Genomic DNA, 11,909 nt, shown 5'->3' with positions numbered 1-11,909 from the left:
CCTGGATGTAGTCCATCTACTCCACGTGCGTGGAAGGGATGCGTGTATTCAGAGGTGGGTCCACACGTGTGGGACCCACCGGTTACATGCATGGACGTAGTATAGTGTACCTTATGTACATACACATATATATAGTTTTTTTTTTTTTTTGAAAAACATCCAGGGACTTACGTCTTCTGATGGACGGCCCAGATGAAACACATGATCTCAGTGGGTCCCATGGATTACATGCATGCACAATATAATTTTAAGTATATCCATACTCATTAAAAACGTCCAGGCCTGTCGTCCTTTACTGGACGGCCTGGATGTGCCACGTCATCAGAGTGGGGCCATATACACGGCCCACCAACTGTAGTAAGGTGGGGTCCACCTGCTGATGCAGGGTGCGGCCCACCTGCACGTGTGCAAGGCCCAAAACCAAGTCACTCCATCGGTTATTGGGTGAGGCCCACTTGCATTTGTACAAGGCCCACCTGCATTTGGTGAAGCCCATGTGCAACCCTCCTTGGTCTTCAACGTGTACAGCGCCCTACTCCCTGTGAACGTGGAAACAGCCACCGTTGCAGACCATTTTTGGAGGCTGTTTTCGGCCCGATCTTGGCTCAAGCATAGTATCCAACCAGGCCATTTTTCAATCCATCTCAGCGCACAACGGGACACAGTGGCAGCCACCACTATCAGCCAAGGGACGGTCCTGAGCAGAGGCACTTTCTTCCTGATTAACGGACTGTTTTCAGTCTATCTTTTGGTGCATGTTGCAGCTCAAACAGAGCTCATTTTCAAGACGCTCTCCCCGCCATTTTCAATAAAATTTCTCCTGTTTCATAGGCTATATATGTGGCTAATTACAGGCCGTGTTCTCAGCTGTTTCTCAGCTAAGAAACCCATTGTTTACACGTCTGTTGGGCGTCTGATTTTGCTCCCTGTGTGGCCTACCTCTGGGCCATTTTTTGGTCTGGTTTAGAGCTCAAGTAGGTCCTGTTTGAGGGCTGCTCCAGGGCCGAGTGTCAGCCCACAGCTGGGGCCATCTTCATGTCCGCACTTAGGTTGGTTTGGCCTTAAGACAGAGCCTGCACGAAGGTCACATTCGGCCTTCAAACAGAGCCTGTTTTTGGCTCCACGAATGGTCCTTGTTGATGGGTGTCTTTCAGCTAAGGTGAGGTGTGATGGGGCTTAGTTTAGGTCTATCTTAGAGTTTCTTTAACAACAAGGGAGGGAAAGGTTCTACCTTTCTCTGTTGGGTCCAATCCGAACTTTGGGCTGTCGCGCAAGCACCCACCGCTACCTACTCCTTCCTCTCCTTTTTTCTTTCTCTCTGCCACTCAAGTGGTGTGGCTGCAAACTCACACTGACTCGGCTCGGTCCGTCTTCCACGGACTGAGTGGGGACAGTGCGCGTTGAGCTCACCAAACGCTCACCCTATCACTCTATTTTCTCTCTTTTCTCTCACTGCTAACCTCTTCTCTGTGTGGAGGCTGGGAGGGCTTAACCTTACCTTATATAGGCAGAGAGGGAGAAGGCTGACGGTAGGTGTTATTGCAGCCTCGGGAGACAGCGGCTGCGTCGCCGCCCTCCCCATCCTAAAAAAAAGAGAAGTTTCAGACCTTCTGCCTATCCTCATGATGGGGAATGGACGGTCCATCTTCATCTCTCTTGTTCCTATGAGCAGGTCTAAACCCTTATATGGTTTTGATTAGGGGACCCATGTGAGTGAAATGGACGGTGTGGATCGTCCGGAAAATGACCAGGGTGGGCCACCTAGAAGCTGAAAGGTGGATTCTTTTAAACAGGGTGCTGGCGGGAACGTTCCTGAGAAATTTGTTTGTAACATGGTTCGGTTAACTGTGGTTTGTTATTAAGTAATCATCCAATACGCCTTGTGCATTAGTATTTGAGGTGTACATGCGCCTAGCTTTGAGGGCTCATCACGACTCTGGTGCTTGATCCGCCACGCTCAACTGTCTTGGGGACTGGTCATAAGGGTCCCGGCCCAATTTGGGGCAGGGCCGAGGCCCAGGTGGGTCGTATCATGCCTTTTAGGATTGAATTTGACCCGAATGATGTGATCTGTTGGTTAATTGAGTTCGATACTTGTTTTCAACGATTAAATATGTGTCTTCAACGCAGAGATACCCTATTGCCTATTCGTTAACTCTCGGGGATTTAGTCCTTGAAATAATGCTAACACAAGTTGTCTTAAAATGATCTAGCTTAGGTTATTTGATCATGCTTACCTCTTTGATTGGTGTGGAGCGTAAGTTGAGTCTCCCGAGTCGTGACGGATGGTCTCAATGCTGCTTGGGAAATCCTAACCTGTGCGTGTTAAGTTAAGTCATTAGGTTGATGGGTCTCGAGTTTTAAAAGGGTAACACCCGAGTACTGAAAGTACGGGGTGTTACACTAGGTGGGCCCTACACATGGGTCTCATATACACCAAATGGGCCACGCGTCACGGGTCTAATACACGTCACTATGGGCTGCAAATAAACATCATAGGTGGGCCTTGCACATGGGCCATTAATACATATCAATGGGCCATGACCCATGGGCCTCAGATACAACAAGTGGGCCGCATTAATGGGCTGCACCTATGGGCCTCACACATAAATAGTGGGCCTCAAATACATCTCAATGGGTTGGGCCCTGCTCATTCCAAATGGGCCCATCAATGGACAACTTGGATAGAACACACACATCATGTGGGCTGCATGAATGGGCCGCACTAATGGGCCTTATACACATCAAGTGGGCTGCATCAATGGGCCGCACTAATGGACCTTATACACATCAAGTGGGCTGTATCAATGGGCCGCACTAATGGGCCTTATACACATTAAGTGGGCTACATCAATGGGCCGCATTAATGGGCGTCATACACAACAGGTGGGCCTTGCAAGATTGGGCCCATGGATGGGCCATAAATACCTCAAGGTAGGGCCTTTCTTACATCACATCGGGAGACCATCTTAACTATACCATAAATAGCAGTGGGGAGAATGATTTTCATGGTTAAACAAATCACAGGGCCCACCATAAGTTTATTCTTCATCCAATCTGATCATAAGGTCACAAAGACCTAGATTAAGAGGGAAAATGAATATCATATAGATCCAAAACTTCTGTAACCCGAAAAGGGTTTTAATGGTGGACGTTCAAACCTCCACTATTTTTCGCAGTGGTCCACCTGATAGACAGCGTGGATATAGAATAAATACATCAATGGTGGGTCCCACACCGCACGCTAATGATGATCAACACCGTCCAAACATTGTCCAGCACCGTCCAGCATAATCTGGATGGTGTGGATGAAATAATCACATCATGGTAGCGTCCATGCTGGCAAGACAGGTGGATGGCTTGGGTAAAACACATATACAAAAAAAGGACCCACAAGTCTGCTGACGTCTATAACAGCAGGCAAGTTGCTAACCGTACACGCCACACGATAATACCCTCCGTCCAGTAGATGGACGGTGCGGATCTGGAACATATACATCATGGTGGGCTTCCACCGTCAGATGAACAGTGTGGGTATAACCCATACATCACAGTGCACCCTACACCTGCATTGTCCACATGGACGGTGTGGGGCAAAATAAATACATCAAGGTGGAGCCGCACATGGCACCGTCCAAACACACATTTAAGGTGGGCCATGCAATCAAGGAAAAAGAGAGGGAGAGAGAGAGAGAGAGAGGATCGAAGTAACGGAGGAGCCTCGCCACTATGGGCCCCTCTGATACTAATCATACATCAAGATGGGTCCCACTACAAGTGGGCCCTCAAATCATCAAAATTAACAAATAAAATACCCATCGTTAGATCTCCGCTTCCTTCTTCCGCCAATGCATGTTAAAGCTCCAATGAATGAATTTCAACAATTAAGATGGATTATGGACGGTGGGATTAGGTGGTAGGGAGTGGGCCACACTAGCTTCTCTCATGGAGAGTCATGGACGTTGGGTGCTTGGGAGAGAACGAGAAGAGAGAGGTGAAGTAGAGAGAGAGGGGAATGGGGTGTGATGGGTGAGAGGTGGGTGATGGGTGATGGATGTGTACTTGGTTGTAAGGGAGAGTTGACTTTAGGTGAGAGAAGGATGTGTGTTGGTACTTGGGGATGGGATGTTGTACTTGACATGTGAGGTAATGGATGGGATTAATTGATGGGACATTCTCTAGGGATTTGCAACGCGTGGCATTTTTCTCGAACTAAACGTGGGCCCACATCTCCTGGCCTAGGTATCGCCTCAGCGAGTGAGACGCGGCGACGGCGCAGTCGTAATAATACAAGTTTCGAGTCGAGCCGACTCTGATATACAGGACTCGGCTTAGAATCGCGTGCAAACATCGGATACAGGTCGAGGGTCGACGAAATTTGACCGGGAGGATCGCAGAAGCTTACAAAATGGTATGGTCTAAGATACTGGGCCTTATAGCTCACCCCTCCAAATAAAAATTTCATCCTTAAAATTTACAGAATAGACAAGGGAAGAGAAAACATCATATATAAGTCAAGGCACAATCTGTTTACATATGGATAGGGATAATGCTCTCTAATTTTGACCTTGCGCTCCCAAGACGCCTTATTAACACTGTGGTGATCCTACTGAACCTCGGACACCGGATCAGAGACGATCGAAACTGGAATATTATGCAGTCTCGCAATCTCAACGGTTAAGGAGCTATATTAGGAAATCTCTAAGTTATTCGAACTCGGGGATCTAATCATTCTAAGTTCTCAACATTCATAGAGTGCAGGGTAATTATCAATAGATATGTGATGTTATCTTCAGGTATTCTCAAGTTATGCTCTGATACCAACTTCTGTCACACCTCAAACTCAGAAACCGGCCTCACAAAATTTCCGATCACTGAATCTAGTGCCGACAGCCTCCGTAATATCCCATTCTCAGCTCCCAGCGTGCATGCGCCGGATTTCTGATCCTGAGATTCTACAAGGAGGATTTTCCAACGTGCATTTGTCTCATAAGAAGCATAACCACAAGTATACTCAAATCACAAGAACAACATCATCATCACATATTCACTAATATAAACATTTGAATACAATGCTGAAAGGGAAATACATATGTCAAAAATCAAAGCTCCAGAAGTCCACTGCATGCTCCAAGCTCAACGCTGCGGCAACCTAACGCCACCTGCACGCATCTATCGTGCATAAGCTTAAAGAAAGCTTAGTGGGTGGTGAAAGTGTGTGCACAAGGTAAGTGCCCAGTAACCAATATCAGAGTAATCACAGTAAGCGAAAATACTAACAAGCCCATAAATCATACAATATCCGAAATACTAGCAAGTTCATAAATTATGCGATATTAGAGTAATGCGAAGGCATGCTAATAGGCCCATAAATACCATCAGCCTTATCCAGGCTATGTGATGCAAAAATATAATAAACCAACATCATATATTGATGAAGGAATGTAGATCAGCTATGCAATGTGGAGGCAGTAAGCTGAATACTGTGTTGAGGATGCATTGCAATATGCGATGCAAATGAAATGACCAAGCTGAACTATGAAGTCGGGATGGTAGTACGTAGTATCATAAGTTAGGGGTCTATCACGAAGGGCTTCTATCCAAACCAGTCTCATACCTAAATTTAGATAGTTAGACCCAATGTGGTAGACTCCTGATCTGAGGTTAGTCACGCGCTCAACCGAAATCCTAGTTATGCGAAGGTACATAATAATTAGTTGCGCACCACCAACCCGAGTGGATAGTGAATGAAATGAATGTATGAGTATGCAACTCCTACTCAATAAGTCCATATATCAGTATGGTTCCTCTTTGGAAAATCACCAGGGTCTATTACACACCAAACCAGATTGTCACCCCATCGCGTGCAACAAGGTGAGTGGAAGAGACCTCACTATCCACCTGCCAATATCGGGCCCGGCTCCTCGATAGCGGACCCATTCCTCGAGCTGGTCAGACTCAACCTAGCATTTCCCCCTCCTCTAGGTAGGTAAGGTCGTACCCCCTTCCAACCGACCACGACACAGTGGGAGATGCGGCCTAACGGTATACGGCCCTCATGCGCTCATACATCCACTCGGTCTAGACGTTGGAGCAACCTCTTGAACCAAGAGGGTTTAGGGACTTTCACCCAGGGATATCTATAACACTCCATGTAGAATAAATTTTCAGTGTCCCATCTGACCATCCACGAAATACCTGTGGAGGCTACGACCCTGATGTCGCTAGGGCGTACAGTAATTACAATGCACAATGCAAGATGTATGAGTCATACAAATCAGTCATGCATCAATCTTGCGCATACCGTGTACTCATGTGAGACAATCTACGCCTATCAGGGAGTCTTATAACAACATGTCCAATGACATATGCACTGATCAACCACATCTCATAATAAACATGCAGATAATGCGTATGGGCATGTATCGTGATGCTATGCTGTCACATATTCATAAGCGGCATCAATAACCGGTACCGACAATCGGCCTCGACAATGTGGACATTTAACCAACATTGGCCCCAAGGAGTGGCCCACATAGAGCCTATCATACAGTGGACCCATGGCCTCACACAAGGGCCTAATACACATTACGATGGGCCTCATATAGGTCTCGACAATTGGCCTCGGCAATCAAAATCGGTCTTAACAATCGGAATTGACCTATATAATCAGCCTTAACAATCGGAATTGGCCTATACAATCGGCCTTGACAAATCGGAATTGATACTCGGCCTCGACAATTGGAATCGGCGTATACAATCGGCCTCGACAATCGGAATCGACCTCGGTACTTGGCCTCGACAATCGGAATCGATCGATAATCGGAATCGGCAAATCGGTCACGTCAATCAGAATCGACAAATCGATCACGTCAATCGGAATCGGCAATCGGTCACGACGATCGGAATCGATCGATAATCAGAATCGACAAATCGGTCATGACAATTGGAGCTGGCAATCGATCACGACGATCAGAATCGATCGATAATCAGAATCGGTAAATCGGTCACGTCAATCGGAATTGGCAATCGGCTACGACAATTGGGATTGATCGATAATCAGAATCGGTAAATCAGTCACGACAATTGGGATCGATCGATAATTAGAGTCGACAAATCGGTCACGTCAATCGGAATTGACAATCGGCTACGACAATCGGGATCGATCGATAATCAGAATCGACAAATCAGTCACGACAATCGCAGCCATAACAATCGAGATCGATCGATAATCATAATCGACAAATCGGTCATGTTAATCGGGATCGACAATCGGTCATGACAATCAGGATCGATCGATAATCAGAATCGATAAATCGATCACATCAATCGGAATCGACAATCAGTCACGACGATCGAAATCGATTGATAATCAGAATCGATCACGTCGATCGGAATCGGCAAATCGGTCACAACGATCGGAATTGGTAAGAATGGGCTTAACAAAGCCTAAGGGAATGTCACAATGAGGACATCTAACCATCATTGCCCATCAATGTGGACATCTAACCAACATTGCTCCTAAGGAGTGGCCCACATAAGGGATTTATATGCAACGTAACGGCCACACATACATCACATCGAGCCTCACCCATGTGCCTCAAATACATCGCAATGGGCCACAACCCATGGGCCTCGAATACACACTAGGTGGGCCCTACACATTGGTCTCGTATACACCAAATGGGCCATGTGTCACGGGTCTAATACACGTCACTATGGGCCGCAAATAAACATCATAGGTGGGCCTTACACATGGGCCATTAATACATATCAATGGGCCATGACCCATGGGCCTCAGATATAATAAGTGGGCCGCGTTAATGGGCTGCACCTATGGGCCTCACACATAAATAGTGGGCCTCAAATACATCTCAATGGGTTGGGCCCTGCTCATTCCAAATGGGCCCATCAATGGACAACTTGGATAAAACACATCATGTGGGCTGCATGAATGGGCCGCACTAATGGGCCTTATACACATCAAGTGGGCTGCATCAATGGGCCGCACTAATGGGCCTTATACACATCAAGTGGGCTGCATCAATGGGCCGCACTAATGGGCCTTATACACATTAAGTGGGCTACATTAATGGGCGTCATACACAACAGGTGGGCCTTGTAAGATTGCGCCCCATGGATGGGCCATAAATACCTCAAGGTAGGGCCTTTCTTACATCACATCGGGAGACCATCTTAACTATACCATAAATAGGAGTGGGGAGAATGATTTTCATGGTTAAACAAATCACAGGGCCCACCATAAGTTTATTCTTCATCCAATCTGATCATAAGGTCATAAAGACCTGGATTAAGAGGGAAAATGAATATCATATAGATCCAAAACTTCTGTAACCCAAAACGGGTTTTAAGGGTGGACGTTCAAACCTCCACTGTTTTCTGCAGTGGTCCCCTTGATAGACAGCGTGGATATAGAATAAATACATTAATGGTGGGTCCCACACCGCACGCTAATGATGATCAACACCGTCCAAACATTGTCAAGCACCGTCCAGCATAATCTGGATGGTGTGGAAGAAATAATCACATCATGGTAGCGTCCATGCTAGTAAGACAGGTGGACGGCTTGGGTAAAACACATATATAAAAAAAGGACCCACAAATCTACTGACGTCGATAACAGCAGGCAAGTTGCTGACTGTACACGCCACACGATCAGACCCTCCGTCCAGTAGATGGACGGTGAAGATCTGGAACATATACATCATGGTGGGCTTCCACCGTCAGATGAACAGTGTGGGTATAACCCATACATCACAGTGCACCCTACACCTGCATTGTCCACATGGACGGTGTGGGGCAAAATAAATACATCAAGGTGGAGCCGCACATGGCACCGTCCAAACACACATTTAAGGTGGGCCATGAAATCAAGGAAAAAGAGAGGGAGAGAGAGAGAGAGAGGATCGAAGTAACGGAGGAGCCCCGCCACTATGGTCCCCTCTGATACAAATCATACATCTAGATGGGTCCCACTACAAGTGGGCCCTCAAATCATCAAAATTAACAAATAAAATCACCCACCGTTAGATCTCTGTTTCCTTCTTCTACCAATGCATGTTAAAGCTCCAATGAATGAATTTCAACGGTTAAGATGGATCATGGACAGTGGGATTGGGTGGTAGGGAGTGGGCCACACTAGCTTCTCTCATGGAGAGTCATGGACGTTGGGTGCTTGGGAGAGAATGAGAAGAGAGAGGTGATGTAGAGAGAGAGGGGAATGGGGTGTGATGGGTGATGGATGTGTACTTGGTTGTAAGGGAGAGTTGACTTTAGGTAAGAGAGGGATAGGTGTTGGTACTTGGGGATGGGATGTTGTACTTGACATGTGAGGTGATGGATGGGATTGATTGATGGGACATTCTTTAGGAATTTACAACATATGGCATTTTTCTCGAACTGAATGTGGGCCCACATCTCTTGGCCTGGGTACCGCCTCAGCGCGTGAGACGAGGCGTCGGAACCGCGGTGACGGCGCGGTCGTAATAATACAAGTTTCGAGTCGAGCTGACTCTGATATGCAGGACTTGGCTTAGAATCACGTGCAAACATCGGATACAGGTCGAGGGTCACCAGAATTTGACCGGGAGGACCGCAGAAGCTTACAAAATGGTACGATCTAGGATACTGGGCCTTACATCAACTATTTGTCAAATTAAAGCAAGCTTGAAATAAATACTCAATTAATTGATATCGTACAAGCTGAACGGACAAGGAATGGAGAAGCTGTCACGTCTTTGGAATCTGAACTAGTTGGTACTCCTGATCAGGCCAGCATGATCCTTGAAGCTGAACACACAACTGCTGCCGCACAATCTCATTTGAAAGAAGAGTTACAACATTACTTAGGGATATTGAACATAACTGAAGATTTGTAGGCATTATATGTAAACATTCTTTTTTTGCTATGATGTATAAACAACTTGTAAAATTTTATCAGAGGTATTTCAAGATATTTTACTCTTTCATAAACTTCTACATCATGAATCACTTTATGCATATTCATCTGTGCAATTATCTTGACATGATATTTTATCGAAGCACTATTAGCAAAATCACCACATATTACATTGTCAGTATGGGATTCCCTTGTGTGATTTATGTTTTGATGGGTGGTGCCAGATTTCAGTTTAGTTAGATAACCACACACAGTTTAAGCTCTTGAGTAGTTGGAGCCCTCACGGTGGTGAGTGGTATTTATGCACAGGGATGGCCACAGTAACTCTCTAGAGTTCGCGGGGCTTTACCAGGATACCTTAGGTACCAAATCTAAGGTCGTCAGTCCTTCAATGAGTAGGTTTGTACCCTTCCTCATGAGTTAATACCGAAATCAAACTAGGGATCTGGCTTTTCTTCGTCTGTGAGTTCGAACCCATTCCTGGGAGGTTATTTTCGTCCTCGTTCATGACACTGTCAGAGAGCTCACAAATGGCATTGGTCTCACAGGTGACTGGCCATTTTATGACTTTTTGGCCTTTTAGGGCTTTTAGTCGCTGGCTCTGTTTGTTGCCAGCATGGGTATGCACATGATGGCCTTCAGGCTTTTTAGGGCTACTGGCTTCTCACTGCTGCCTGAAATGGTGAAAGTGATAGGTCTTATGCGTAGTTGGCCATGTAAGGCTTGGCTAAGCGACCTTAAGAAGTAAGCTACCATCGCTGTCATCAACTTTATATGTGTTGGCTGCATAGTCTGTTCCATTGCAAAAATTGGTAAATTAATAATTGATATTTCATCGTCGTTGATGATGTCCTAAGAACATTCGTATTACGTTTAACATAGTGTATCAGCTTGGCGATAATAACAATTTTGATAAATTAAGCTTATATGAGCGATTGATGATGATAGCGACAGTTGCTAATTTTTATGGTAATCATCGACGTTCGACGAATTTGGCGCTAATCATCGAAGTTCAGCGAATTTGGCGATAATCATCGACGTTCGATGAATTTGGCGATAATCATCGATGCTTAGCAATAATCAGTGCTTGGTAACAATCATCAATGCTTTGGTGGCAAAGTTTACACTTTTTATTCTTTCTTGTGAGGGGGAGTACATGACTTTTTCCTTCGCAGCTCTTTTGCTCATGAAGATAGAATATAAGGGTGTGCCTGTAAAGGCTATTTCATCATTTCATCTTTTCATCTGTAACTGCCCCCTTTTGATATAGAAGAATATCTTGACAATCTACTAAATCAAAATTTCTCCTACCGTCAGGAGTAGTATTTCTTGATGAAGCGAGCATTGATCGGTATACTAATGCCTCGTCCGTCTTGATTTGTTACTCTGTATGCTCCATTGGATTAAACTTCAGTTATTACATATGGTCCGTCCCATTTAGGGTCAAACTTCCCCCTGCTCTTCGAGTGACTACTATCGGCCTTTTCAACATCAAAACCAAATCCCCTTTCTTGAAAGATTGGTGTTTAACCTTTTTATCGAAGGCGGAAGAAACTCTGGCTTGATATAATTGTAAGCGTTGTTGAGCTGCTAGCCTTTTTACATCAAGCAAATCCAATTCTTTCAACCATATCTTTGCATTTTCATCATCTGTAATTGATTGATGCATTGCTACCCTTATTGAAGCGACTTGTATCTCGATCGGCACGACAACGTCCACACCATAAACTAACGAATATGGGGTAGCTTATGTTGCTGTACAATGCGTTGTTCTATAAGCCCATAGAGCTTCCTACAGCTTTTCATCCCAGTCACGCTTATTCCCGCTCACCGTTTTCTTCAATATTTTTACAATTGTCTTATTGAATGCCTCAGCTAGCCCATTGGCTGGTGGATAATAGGGTGTTGAGAATGACTGGTGAATCTCAAATTTCTGACATAACTTCTCCATCCCCCTTTTCTTAAAAGGAGTGTCGTTATCTGTGATGAT

This window comes from Magnolia sinica, chromosome 4 (genome assembly GCF_029962835.1).
Source record: "Magnolia sinica isolate HGM2019 chromosome 4, MsV1, whole genome shotgun sequence".
Classification (NCBI taxonomy): Eukaryota; Viridiplantae; Streptophyta; class Magnoliopsida; order Magnoliales; family Magnoliaceae; genus Magnolia; species Magnolia sinica.
This window is presented reverse-complemented; position numbering follows the sequence as displayed.